The following is a 13,058-nucleotide window of genomic DNA, read 5'->3' as shown; positions in this document are numbered from 1 at the left end:
GGCTGTGGGACCCCGGGCAGCCTGGGCTTCAGGCCTTCATGCCCTGGCCGGGCCTGGGTCTCTGGGCCGTCGCTGTCCCCCAGGGCAGCCATGTTCAGCTGCAAGCATGGCCCTTGTCCGCCTGCCGCTGTGCTCACGAGGTCGGCCCCCACCGCACAGCCAGAACCGAAACAGGATTTCACAACCCCCGCCTCTGGGCTGGGCTCGCAGCCCCCTGGGAAGAGGGAATGCAGGACCTGGGGTGTCTCCGGGAAAGAGGGGCGTCCCTCCCGGGACACGCAGGGTGGGCTCGGCTCTGGGACGACTCTGGTGGGCCTGTCTGCAGGGTGAGGGAACCTCTCTGGGGACCTATCAATTAGAGGGGCTGGGGGAGGACAGGGCTGGGTTTCCAGAGAAATCCAAGGGTGGGAACCGCTCTGAGCTGATGCCTCAGGCTCAGAACAGGCCCCGCCCCTGAGCGAGGGCAGCAGGGGTGACCAGGACACGCCTGTCTCCTCACCCGCCACCCCCACCTGCCCTGTGAGGGCAGCCCCGGCTGCATCCGGCCCTGAGCCAGCTGACTCAGGCTGCCAGGGTGGCCACAGGGCCGGCGGGCCGTGAGAGGGCCCAGGGAGCTCAGTCTCGACTCCACGTGCTCTGGCCTCCTCGGCCAGCTGGAGCGGACACTGACGTGGCCTGGATCCCCGAGTGTGAGCTCGGCCGGGCCCTGACCTAGGCCCAACCAGACCACATCTGCGTTCCGGGACACACCGCAGGGGGCCCTGCCTGGAACGGGGTGGCCAAGGAGGAGGGGCTCTCACCCCCTCACCTCTGCCCGGCCCCTGAGCGCTGCTGTCTCTGTGCAGGGCCAGCCCGGGCTGCAAGGAGGCCTGAGCTGCTGTGAGCTCAGCTGCTCACCCGGGAGCCCCAGCGGGCCCCTGATGCCTCATCCCAATCTTCAGCTGACACAGGGGGCAGATCACGGCACCCCCAGAGCCATCTGGGTAGACACGAGAAAGGCATTCCAGTTCTTCCCCACCCTATGTGATGAATACTCTTAGCGATGGGGACAGCCCCAGCTGGACCCCGTAGGGCTTTCCGCTGTGTTCCGCAGTTCCTCGGAAGTTCACGGACCAGGCCAGCCTGCTTCCGCCACCACTTCCTGTCAGCGTCTCATCGGAGGTCCCAGAAAATGCAGCAAAGCAAGGAAAAAGCAACAGACCGGAAGGATTATTAAAGACACGAAGGGACATTATTCACAGAGAATACGATTTACAGAGAGAACCTCGCGCGAGGCTCAGGCAGCTTTTAGGATGAGGAAGCAGCCAAGTTTGCTGCGGAAGCGTGAACAAAACTTAATTCCGGCCCTACGGACCAGCAGGGAGGAGCCAGGAGACGCAGCTTCGAGACTCGCACAATTTATCACAGCAAGAAAAGCATGCGAGGCATCTAGGAACAAAGCTCACCGAGTACTCACTGTGTTCCTGGGCGGGAAAACACAGCACGGGAAAGATATCAGTTTTCTTCACATTTATATACAGCTTCCTGGCAATTCCAAGAAAAATCCCACAGGGTTTATATAAAACTGATTCTAAAATTGTTGTGGAAAACGAGAAGTCAGGAACAGCACTCCAAACGCAGAGGGAACACTGAGTGGGGGCCTTGCCTGACCAGATCTGATGGTTTATGATCAAAGTAGTTCATGAATACAGGGTACTATCAGGACAGGGGTAACTCAGTGACCGACAGGCAGGAGGTGGCCTCGACCCGGATCAGCCAACGCGTGCACGCTTGAGGCACGCAGCTCGGCGGCGAGAAGCTGGGCGTTTCAGCCGCCGGGGCCTGAGCCCCGAGCGGCCCCGTGTGAAACGATGTCCCTACCCCGTAACGTCCCCTTCCTGTCAGATGAAAAGCTAAAGTGTGGGAAATGGAAACGTAAACTTCTAAACAAGTCAGCCAGAGTATCTGCAGAAGCTGGATGTCTCCAGCAAGACACAAAGAGCTCTCGAGGGGAAGATAGAGAGAGAGGTCTGACTGCATCAGAATTCCAGACCGCTGTGCGGGAAAGTCACCTCCGACAGAGCGGGAGAACCTGCCACAGGCCGGAAGACGTTCGCGACACTTGTCTCCAAAGCAGTGGTAACAACGTGTCACAAATGTGTGGCTGCCGTGGAGACGGCGGGCGGGAGGAAGGCGGGGGCTCCCGGGGCTGGGGGACTTGGAGAGCGTCTCGGCCTCTGTGGGACACAGCGGCAGGTGTCCCCATGAGGCAGGGGCCCCGCACGGAGGAAGACTGGGAGAATCCCCGCATGGAACAGAATGTTCTTTACTCTGCAGAAATCCCTTAAGCTCCTTTCCGAGCTGTGTTTGCTTTGTTTTGTTTTGTTTTTGCCACGAGTTATTGTGTGTCATTCCCACCGAGGACGAGGACGAGGACGGGCCAGGCGACGGTCTGTTGCGTTTCCTGCTGTAGGCTCACCGGGCTGCGTGTCTGGCGAATGCGCCTTTTGGAATTCCCGCCCTGGCCGCGGCGCACGTGCCGGGTGGGCAGTCGGGGACGTGACATTTTCAGGACAAGGCACATGAGGACCGCGGCCCCTTCCGTGGCTGAGGCTCGAAGAGGGGACGTGGGCTGGGCAGGGTGGGGTCCAGACCCCACTGCGGCCGCCAGCTCCCCTTCAACCCGCGCCCAGGCCACCGACGCCTGCATTTCAGACTCTGGGCCTCTGACTGTGAGAGAACACGTTTCTGTAGTTTTATGTCCGCAGTGCGTGGTCATTGTGTCAGCAGCCCCAGGAAACCAATCCAGACCGACAGCTGTGTCCAGTCCTCCAGGACTCGGGGGCCAGGGGAGGCCGGCCCCAGCAGTACAGGAGGCGCCGAGGGGGCGGCGTGCGTGCCACCCCTCCCGGCGGCACTGGGCCTGCTCCCTGCGGCCTCAGGAGTGCGGTGCTGGCCGCAGGAATGAGTCTGGCTCATTTTGCATACTGCCACCATCCTATCTAAGGGACGCTTGCTTATGGCATTAGATGTTGGAGCGGAGTGCCCTCACCAGGACGGGCGCGAGGGGCCCCTGGTGCTGGTCGCCTCCTGTCCCTTGACCTGGCGGGCCACCCCTGCATCTTACACGCCCCTCGTCAAACAGGGGCTCCGGGCCCTGGCTCCACGGTGGCCATGGGCAGGCCCTGCCTTCCTCCGAGCCTCAGTTTACCAAGCAGGAAGATTGTGGAGAAGGCTGGAAGTCTGAAGTCGAGGTGCGTCCCGTCACGGCGGGGGCTCACAGCGGAGTGTGTGTTTGTTACGGACTCCCACGGGCGCCCCCAAACTCTGACACCCTCCAGCTTGAAGCCCAGCCTCCTCCACTCCCATGGGGCTCTCTCAGCACGAGGAGCCAGCGACACGTAGGCCAGTGTCCCTCGTGCAGACTCTCAACCTCCTGCGGCCACGGACCCAGGGAGAGCCCGCTGCTCTAACTCTGGGTCGATGGGGACACTTGCCAGCGTGGGACGGGGCGAGTCCCCCCCCACTGGAGCCTGGGGTTTCTCATCTAGAAAATCAGAGGCTGCACCGTTTTCCATGTCCCCATAGGATTCTGACCAATGCACAGCCCTAGGGAAAAAAAAGATCGTTATCCTTAGTCGGCAAATCAAACATAATTTCTACTACGTGTATATTTCTGTATCTTCCAAATTTTATGAAATAAGCATATATTTAATATATATTATAATCAGAAAATAGTAAATTCTGCAAAAAATTATTTGATAAAATGAGAAAATCCTCATGAATCATGTTTTTTGAAATGGAGATCCTGCAAGGTCTGTCAGTACGATTTTAACCAAGCAGTACACACTCACACTCACACTCACACACACCCCAAGACTCAGACCAGAGGACAGTAACCCAGACGTCGGCAGGGACCCACCCCGCCTGTTGGGACTGGGGTTCGTGTTCACTCCCCGAGGTGCTGAAACAAATTACTACAAACTGGGTGACTTAAAACAACAGAAATGTATTGTCTCCGAGTCCTGGAGGCCAGAGGTCTGACTCCGAGGTGTCAGCAGGGCTGGGCGCCCTTGGGAGGCTCCGGGGGAGGGTCCTTTTTGTCTCTTCCAGCCTCTGGTGGCCCCTGGCCTTCCTGGGCTTGTGGCCACATCACTGCTCTCTCCCCGTCCGCCTTCACGTGGCCTCCTCCCTGTGTGTCTGTGTGTCTGTTATAAGGACACTCGTCATTAGATTCAAGGTCCTCCCAGACAATTCGGCACGGCCACCTGTCGAGATCCTTAACTTGGTCATATCTGCAAAGACCGTTTCTCAAAATGAGGCCACATTCACAGGATTCTGGGCATTAGGATGTGGACACGGACTTTTCAGGGCCACCATTTAACCTCCTGGGGGGAGATGACTTATAAAAAAGGATTTTTTTGCATACTCTTTGCTACTTTCTAAATTATCCACAACAAAATTTTGTTGTTAGGTACAATCAGTAACAATAATAATAAACAAGCTATATAAAAATAAGTTATTTTCCCATCTCGAGAGACAGAAACGGAAAAAGAGAGGCAGTTGACAAGGGGCGACAGTGTGGGACACAGTCCCTTCCTGGATGTGCAAAGTCCCTGTCACTCGCCCTCCCTCCCCGCCCACTACAGAGGGCAGGATGCTGCCTGGGGAGCAGCTGTGTCAGCATGTCAGGTGACATCATCACACAGGCATTTCCTGAGCAAGCCGGGGGGTCCTGTGGCCTGAGACGATGGGGACGTGGGACCTTGGGGAGCAGCGCACGGAAGGTCATGGCCGCTGTGCCCCGAGCACGTCTGGGCAGCACCGTGCAGGCCACCTCATCGGTCAGTGTTGTCGCCCCAAGTTACAGGTGAGGAGATGGCACCTCAGACAGTTGGGTCATCTGCTCGGTACCCACGGCTGGGGAGCGGCAGAGCTGTGTCTTGGACGGGGCGTGTGGGCTCAAGGACACAACGCAGACTTCAGCTGAATGTCAACCAGAGAACACGCCCCTTCGCTTTTCCTGGGTGCATGCAGTGGTGCTCAATAAATGTTCCCGGACCCTGTCTCCTCGAGGGCAGGGCTCAGGTCTAATTCACTGCAGGGTCACCAGCGTCCAACCCTGAAGAGACAGGACCCCTGGGGGCTGTGATGGCAGGGGCAGGGCGGGGAGGGGGCCGTGCTCTGAGCCCCGCCCCCATGCCCCCGTCTCCCCCCCGCCACTCGCTCTGGGATTCGGGCTCGCTTGGCGCCCTCCCTGCCTCGGTTTCTCCACCTGCGCAACAGGGGTAGACGCTGGCTCAGGCCCTGTCGTGCTCCGCTCCTCTGTGGTGACAAAGGAAGAAGCAAGTTCCCGTCCCCGGGCCGCGGCCTTCTGGGAGGTCTGTGCTGTGCTCTCAGCATCCCGGGCCCCCGGGCCCAGCTGGAGGCCGCCAGCCTCCCCACCGCCCGCCTCTGCCTTCCGGAAGGAGTCCCAGGACCTCGAGTCTGGGAAGAGCACTCCTCCTGGCCTGGGAACGGGCCTTGGGGACCAGGATGTCTGCCGAGCGAGACAGTGATTGGAGCTGGACACGGACACACACCCAGGCCGAGCAACAGGCGTGCGCACACAATGTGCACACACACACGCACACTCGTGCACGTTGCTCTACAATTGCCATGACGAGGTGTGCCCTCGAAACGTGTCAGTGCAGAGGAGGGCGGGCAGTCGACGAGAGGAAAATGTCACCAGGGTCCCACCGCCACAGTGCCTATCTGGGAGATGTTCCAGGTTTGGCTGAGCGGTGTATACGCATACATCACTGCTGATTTTTACTCAAATGGCACCCCCTTTTTCACTGCAGGAGGCACCGTGACCCCCTCCACGCGGACCGCGCAGGGGCCATGCTGTCTGTGGCCCAGGCACGCGGCTTCCTCAGACCCCCCGCTGTGCAGCATTTGAAGCGTTCTGATTTTTCGGTGTCATCGAAACGCTGCGGGAAGCATCTGCCACTTGCCGTTTGAGTGAAGCCTTGGTTATTTCCTCGGGATAAATTCTAGGAGCCTGGGAGCCGCCTGCGTGAGCCTCTGACCCTGTCCACCTGTCCATGCGCAGTCCCTGCCCCCACTCTGAAGTCTGGCACAGGGTCGGTGCAGAGGGCGCCCCCTGGTGGGGGTGGGACGGGGCCGCCCTGAATCTGTCCAAGCGACCACACGCCTTGCCTCGCACAGAAGGTGCTGGCCACTGGCCCTCTGCCACTGCTCGTGAGACAGGTGCGGGCCGCGTGACCGTCCCCAGGGCCTGGAGGATGGCGAGCAGGGCTGCTCTGCTGGGGAGCTGCCCCAGAGAGCCATGTCCATGGAGACGCTGGCTCATGACGTCACCCTTCCGGTGGATTCTGTGGCAATCCTCTCCCCATGACGTGGCTCTGAGTGCTGCTCGTGGAATCCAGCTCTGGGGTCCTAGCAAGGCCAACCCCGAGTCCCTGGAGGTGTGACCCACCCAGGGCACGGTGGCGTGCCCAGGAGCAGGTGACTAGGGAGGCTGCACATGGGTCAGAAACGCTGGTATTGGGCATGTGCAACGACATGGATGGACGTTGAGGACACTGTGCTAAGTGACATGAGTCAGAGAGACCTTACAACATCGCTTCTGTGGGGGATCTAAAAAGGCTGAACTCACGGAGAGAGACCATAGACTGGTGGTCAGCAGGGGCTAGGGGAGCGAGGAGATGTTGGCTCAGGGCTCCAGATTTCCTATTAGAGGACCGTGATTACGGCATGCTGATCACGGTAATAACATCGTAGGACCTGCTAAGACCGTAAATCTTAAATGTTCCCACCACAAAGAAGAAATGGTAGGAGACCTGACGGAGGTGTTGTGACACTGTGGTGGCAAACATGTCGCAGTACACACACACACACACACACACACATGTGCACGCGCACACACACACGCACGCATGCATGTGTGCACATACACACGCACACACATGCACGCACGCACACACGTGTGCACACACGTGCACACATGCACACGTGTGCATGCGAACGCGCACATGCACGCACGCACGTGCACACATGTGCACACACACTGCACATGCGCACAGACACGCACACGCACACGTGCACACAGCATGTGCACAGCATGCGCCCGCATGCACACACGCACACACGCATGTGCGCACACATGCACACACGTGCGCACACGCATACACACACGCGCACACAGTGTCAGATCGACGCACTATAGCACAATGCTCCATGTCGATTGCATCTCGATAAAGTCGGGAGCAGAGAACGAACGATGCGAGCGGCTCCGATTCTCCGGTCCGCCGCTGGCCGCAGACTAGTTTTTTTAGAATTTCCATCTTCCACCACCCGCCCAGGCTTCCTGTAGCTAATGGGTGACCCAAGCCTTTATTCCTGAGCGTCTGAGCTTTCGGTGGTCTTTTTTTTTTTTTTTTAGTTTCTACAAGTTTTCATTAACTTTTATTATCGGGCCTGTGGGCAGGAAGAAGCCCCACGGAGAGCCCCCAGGCCGCAGATGTGTCCCCTCCGCCTTCGCTGTGTGGCAGCACCCCGATCTCCCCTGGGGAATCAGGAGCACACCCCAGCTCGTAGAGCGACCCCATTTCTGTCCATTTGTTCCGTGGAGTGAAGAGCCCCAGGTGGCCAGGTGACAGGTGGAACCACTCCTGTGCCTTCTCGGAGGGCTCCCGCCTTGGGACTGCAGAGCTCAGGGCTGCAGGGAACGAGGAACCGGTCTGGGGGAGCGTGTGGGGGCAGCGGGGGCTGGGGCAGGGAAGTAGGGGTTCTTAGATGTAGCAGGGAAGGAGCCATCCGCCCCTGCGTTCCCACGCCCGCCCCGCCCGCTCCACCTGCCATCTCTCGTCTCAGGTGCGGTGAACACGCCGCACACTGGGCTTCGGCCTCACGAGACGAGATGGGACATCCAGCTCGTCCCTGAGCCCCGAGACATCCCAGAGACGATGTCTGGAACGCTGAGGGGCAGGGAAGGGGTTGTGGGGGAGGGGCTGCTTTAGCAGTGGGGTAGGCATCAGCAAAACGCAGATTTACTTTGACAAGGGCACCGATTTTTTAGTCCAGGCTGTGGTGGCCCTGGAAAATGCAGGTGACACATGCCATGTAGGGTGTTTGGGGGAAGCCCGGGGCAGCGAGTCCAGGGGCGACGCCTGACACAGCGGGGGGCGGGGGGGCAGGTCCTAAGTCGAGGACCAATGTTCTTCGTGAAGAGGAAGGGAGAGCACACCCCACGGGAGAGGCGAGCAGGGGCAAAGGCCTATGGGAGGGCGACAGAGATGTCCCTGCAGGAGCCTGCAAGGCTCGAAGTAGAAGACTGGGGGTGGGGGCGCCCCAGGAAACGGAGAGGGCGAGGGCGCTGAGTCCGGTCCGCACGCCGGGGGCCAGGCTGGGATCCGTTGCTCAGACCCACCCGGAAGGGGTGCAGGAAGGGGGCGCGCCTCAGGGCTGCGGTCACCAAGGATGGCTGTGGCCGGAGGCATCGGAGAAGTGCTGAGTCTGCACAAAGCCACAGAGAGGACGGGTGACGGTGGGGCCCCTGGCTCAGGGAACCACAGCGGCCACGTGTCCACCATGCAGGGAAATTCCAGGCGCCCGTGCCACGCCCGATGGGGCCACGCCACGGGCTCACCCGCCACCCCCCGCGTCACGCCGGGCGGGGCTCTCGGCCAGCACGTCACGCTCAAGCAGTGAAAAGGCATCGGGTCTGCGGCTCAAAGTGCCGCCAAATGGCCAAGCACCGTGCTGGGCGCCACGGGGTCCGGCCCTGGTGGGACCGCTGTCCTCTCTCAGCTCCTTCAGGGACGTGGCCGGTTTGCTCCCCCAGCGGCCCCGCCGCTCTCAGAATCAAGTGCAAGCTCCGCTCTGGGGCCCGGCGCCCTTGGCCAGAACCCACGTCTCCGGCCTCATGTGTCCCTGGCCACACCGTGCCACAGAGAGCCACCCTTGGCTGTCCAGGGCCTGCCTCCCCTCTTCCCAGGGGTGTGGGACCTTCAGGACAAGCTGAGTGCTGGCGGGTGGGTAGGTCCATGCCACCATCAGCGTCCCCTGGCCGGTCCTTGGCGGTCCCCATGACCTGGTGAAGAGGGCATGCTGGCGGGTTTGAGAATGAGGGCTGGCATAGTCCCGCACGAGCACCGAAGTCCAAGCCCGTCACACAAACGTCCGTCCACCAGCGCGGCTTTGGGTTTGCCTCCTGTGGGAGCCGTTCGTGACCCGCTGGACCAGTCGGCCCGCTGCCCAGCCAGCGTCCTCTAGGAAGGTGGAAGAGTCCGGAACCGCGTGGCAAGGTGTCCCCCGGCCGCCAGGGTCTGGTCACGTGCAGGGCGCTGGGCGACGTCCATATCCCCAGCTTCCACCTCGTCCCTGGTGGCCGGCCATCCTCCCGTCCCCACCCACGACACGCGGCTCGGCCGCACACCCAGGGAGGGGCTCCCTGGGCACAGGGACCTGCACAGGTGTGGGGTTTTTCCTTCCTTCCTTTTTTAGTACGAATGTCTGTGTTTTAGTGGGAAACGTGCCTTTCTAATTAATAAAATAGAAAAGGAAAAAATAACAAAAAAGTTTCCATTTATAGGAAATGTCTAGAATGGGCAAATCTATAGAGGCCGAAGTGGATTCTCAGGGTTTCGGGGATGGGAGGAGGGGGAGGGAGCGATAACTAGGGGGCCTGGCACTTCCCGTGGGGGTGACAAAACATCCCCAAGTCCACTGAGGTGACAACTGCGCATCTCTGCGAATGTACTAAAAATCGCCGACCCACGCGCTTGAAAAGTGTGACTTGTGCGGCATGTGACTTGTGTCTTCACAAAGCCGTTATATTTTTAAGATCCAAGGCGAGGGCTGAGTTGGAAACTAAGGTTTTGAAGGTGGAGCCCTTTCTGGCAGTACGAGAGCGGGGTGTGGTGTGGGGGCCGCGGGGGCCGCGGGGGCCGCGGGGATGGAGGAGGACGTCCCTTGGCGGGGGAGGAGCCCGGGGACAGGACCCGGATGTGGGCGCGAAGCCCACGCAGAGTCTGGGGCTTGACGGGGGAAGGAGGGGGGCTGGGGCAGGGGAACGGAGGGGAGCCGGTCTGGAGGGTCGTGTGTTTAAGATACAGACTCTGTCTGCAGGGATGCGAGGCCGGAAGTGTGTGGTCCTCGAGGATTACCAGTCAGGCAGAGAGGTCAAGGTCGGGGGCTGGTTCTTTACCGCCCACGCCTCCTGCAGGGTCTCCCAGTGCCAACCAAATGTTCCCTGGCACGTGCACCCAGTGGCCGCCCCAGTTCCAATGTCCAGTGTGGCCAGGCTCTGGGCTCCAAGGCACAGGCAGGGCCCAGGGAGGGGCTACCCGGGCAGAGGGACCCACGCAGGCTCCGGAGGAGATAGATCCGAATTCGCGTCTCGGTGACGTGGTCCTGGGTGAGTCCCTTCACCTCTCTGTCTCAGGTCCTCGCCTGTAAAATGCGGACCTTCTTGCGTGGACATAAAGGAGACAATGCTCGGCACATAGTAGGCACTTTAAAAAAATGGCGAGTGCCTACAGTGCTGAGTTCTCCTGGTGAATCTGTTTCCTGTCGGGGTCTGGCTGGGCACGGCTCCGTACAACAGTCTAAGTCACAGTCCCTGTGGAACCCCAGACCACGTTGACTTCGGCATTACAGGGGATTTGCCGGCTCAGCCGACCGAGAGCTGAGAAACCAACAGCTTCAGGCACAGCCCGATCCAGGCTTGAGACCAGCTTGCTTTCCCCCTCCTCTCGGCTCCACTCCTCGGGTGCCTGTTTCCAGGCAGACTCTCCCCTTAGGGTATCCGTGGGCTGCCGGTCACAGCCTTTCCTGGTCCATACGCTGAGGCAGAGTCTGGGCCAGGGAAGAAAACACAGCTCCAGCCAAGGTCTCCTTGTGTGGAACTGGCTCTCGCTGGTTAAAGGAGCCACCCTAAACCAGTCACTGAGGACGGGGGGCGGGATATGCCGATCAGGGCTCATCCCGAATGGCTGGGGTTCAGTCCCACCTGAGTTTCAAGATCAAGGACCAAGGACGGAAAAAATGGGGAGCAGACCCAGAGTGGTAGCAGGATCTGCCGGCCGAGCTGGACAGTGCCACAGGGGGGTCTGGGAGGGGTGCCCCGGTCCAGGCTGAGCGGCCGAGGCCGCGTGGGAGCCCAGCCTGGCAGGAGTCACGTGGCTGCCAGCTGCCCACAGACGGAGTGCGCTAGTCCCACCCCACCCCACAAGCCAGGGCCGGCTGTGTGGCCCTGGGCAAGTCACTCCACCTCTCTGAGCCTCGATGTCCTTCCCTGTAACACGAGGTTGGTAGGTGCCCCTCGGGGATACTGCAGGGGTCACACCGCACCTGGGCACAGAGTATGGCAGGCACCCAGGGGACGGCAGGTGTCAGGCCGCTGGGGGTGGGCCTAGGGGGGTCTGTGCCCCATCAGCAGCGTCACAGCTTTGAGGGGAGCCCCAGAGGACCACCAGGTGGCCTCTCCACCCCAATTCTGAGAGGCCTCCGCCTTGCCTCATCTGCAGTCCAGCAGGACCCCGGGACGCTGGGGACACAGCTCGGACCGCCCCCCATCACTGCTGACAGCCCGCCCGTTCCTGACAGCCTGGGTGGCCAGGGTGACTGTGTCAGGGCATCGACCCCCCAGCTCTGCAGAGGACGGGGGGGGACCCCAGAGGCTGAGACCAGCGGCTCCTCAGAGGACGAGGACGAGCGGCCCCCAGGACAGCTGCACGGTCAGCCAGGAGGGTGCGGCTGGCCGCCTGGCTGGACAGGACGTACCCTCCCAGAGCGGGAGGCCGCTCCGGTCCAGGAGAAGCTTCACGGCCAATTCGTGTCGGGGACGGGGCGGGGTGCGGCTGATTTCCAAGAAGGGCTGGGGCTGCAGACACCCAGAGCTGACGGCCGTTGTCTTGTGCGAGAGAGCACCGAGCAGCTGCTGGCCCCGGTTGCGTCACCCTAGTCGGCTGGCCCCTCCGGCCACTGCCCACTCCCTCCAGCCTTGTCTGGGCTCCTGTCTGAGCCTCAGCCTCAGCCACTTCCAAAGCAGCTTTGCACTCGAGGCACAGGTGGCACCGCCTGGCTGCAGTCCCCATTCCATGGCTTGCTCGGCTCGTCCCTGAACCTCTCTGTGCCCTGCCTTCTTCGCCTGCACGGTGGGGGCGTTGGTGACAGTGCCTCCTCCAGAGGGAACGATCATGGTCAGACACACACGGTTAGTGCCTGACACGCAGCCGAGACCGGGCAGCGGCACCCCCGGCCGTCACTCAGCCTCCCCTCTGTAAAGCGGGCGTGGAACGGCGTGTGGTGCTGGGGACAGCACGGGCTTTGGGGTCAGATAAACTGTTTTCTAATCCTGGGTCCACTATCTAGTGGCTTAGGGGCCGTGGGAAAGTCACGCAAACCCTCCTAGCCCAGTGTTGAGAGATGGGATAACCAGGATCCCCACCGGACCCTAAAAACAAAAACAAAAACAAACCTCCCCCCCGCCCCCCACTGCAGAAAGGGCAGGTGAGGGGCAGGCGGGCGGCAGGCGGGCGGCAGGCGGGTTCCGGGTGTGGCCGCTCCCCGTGCTGGGACTCTGCCCCAAGCTCACGCCCCCAGGCCGCTGGCCCCCTCCCGCGCCCCGCTGCCCCCGCTGCCCCCACCTTGCTCCCTCTGCCCCTCAGAGCCTGTCCGCTCTCACTCAGCCCTCGGCTCCTGCATTTGTCTTCCGTGCTCCACAGCGAGCGATCGCGAACCTAGTGGCTTCAAACAACGCGCATCATCGTCTCGCGGTCTCTGTGGTCAAGAGCCAGCACGCGGTGGCTGGTCTCAGCTCAAGGCCTCGCCAGGTGCCAGCGGCCGCATCCCCGACTGGAGGCTCAGCAAAGCCACGTCCAGGTCTGAGGGGTGTTGGCAGAACTTGGTTCCTTCCGGTTGTAGGACTGAAATCCCTATTTTCTCGCGGGCGGTCGCCCCAGGCCCCTGCCTTGTGGCCCCCCTGGGCCTCTCACACTCCCAAGCTCTGTACTGGGAGCCTCGGACTTCGGGCAGCGCCCAGTCCTGTGCTGTGCCCCGGGACACATGAC

The 13,058-nt window shown here is 61.1% G+C and overlaps 1 long non-coding RNA gene across 1 annotated transcript; it reads left to right on the top strand.

Moving 5' to 3' along the window:
- Positions 1 to 4,750: 4,750 nt before the first annotated feature.
- Positions 4,751 to 6,028, top strand: LOC111728825. Its single transcript, XR_002775967.1, has 2 exons — positions 4,751 to 4,849; positions 5,823 to 6,028. It is a non-coding gene; the product is annotated as an uncharacterized LOC111728825 (long non-coding RNA).
- The last annotated feature ends 7,030 nt before the right edge of the window (positions 6,029 to 13,058 follow it).

Source organism: Pteropus vampyrus, unplaced genomic scaffold, assembly GCF_000151845.1.
Source record: "Pteropus vampyrus isolate Shadow unplaced genomic scaffold, Pvam_2.0 Scaffold231, whole genome shotgun sequence".
Lineage (NCBI taxonomy): Eukaryota > Metazoa > Chordata > Mammalia > Chiroptera > Pteropodidae > Pteropus > Pteropus vampyrus.
This window is presented reverse-complemented; position numbering and strand designations above follow the sequence as displayed.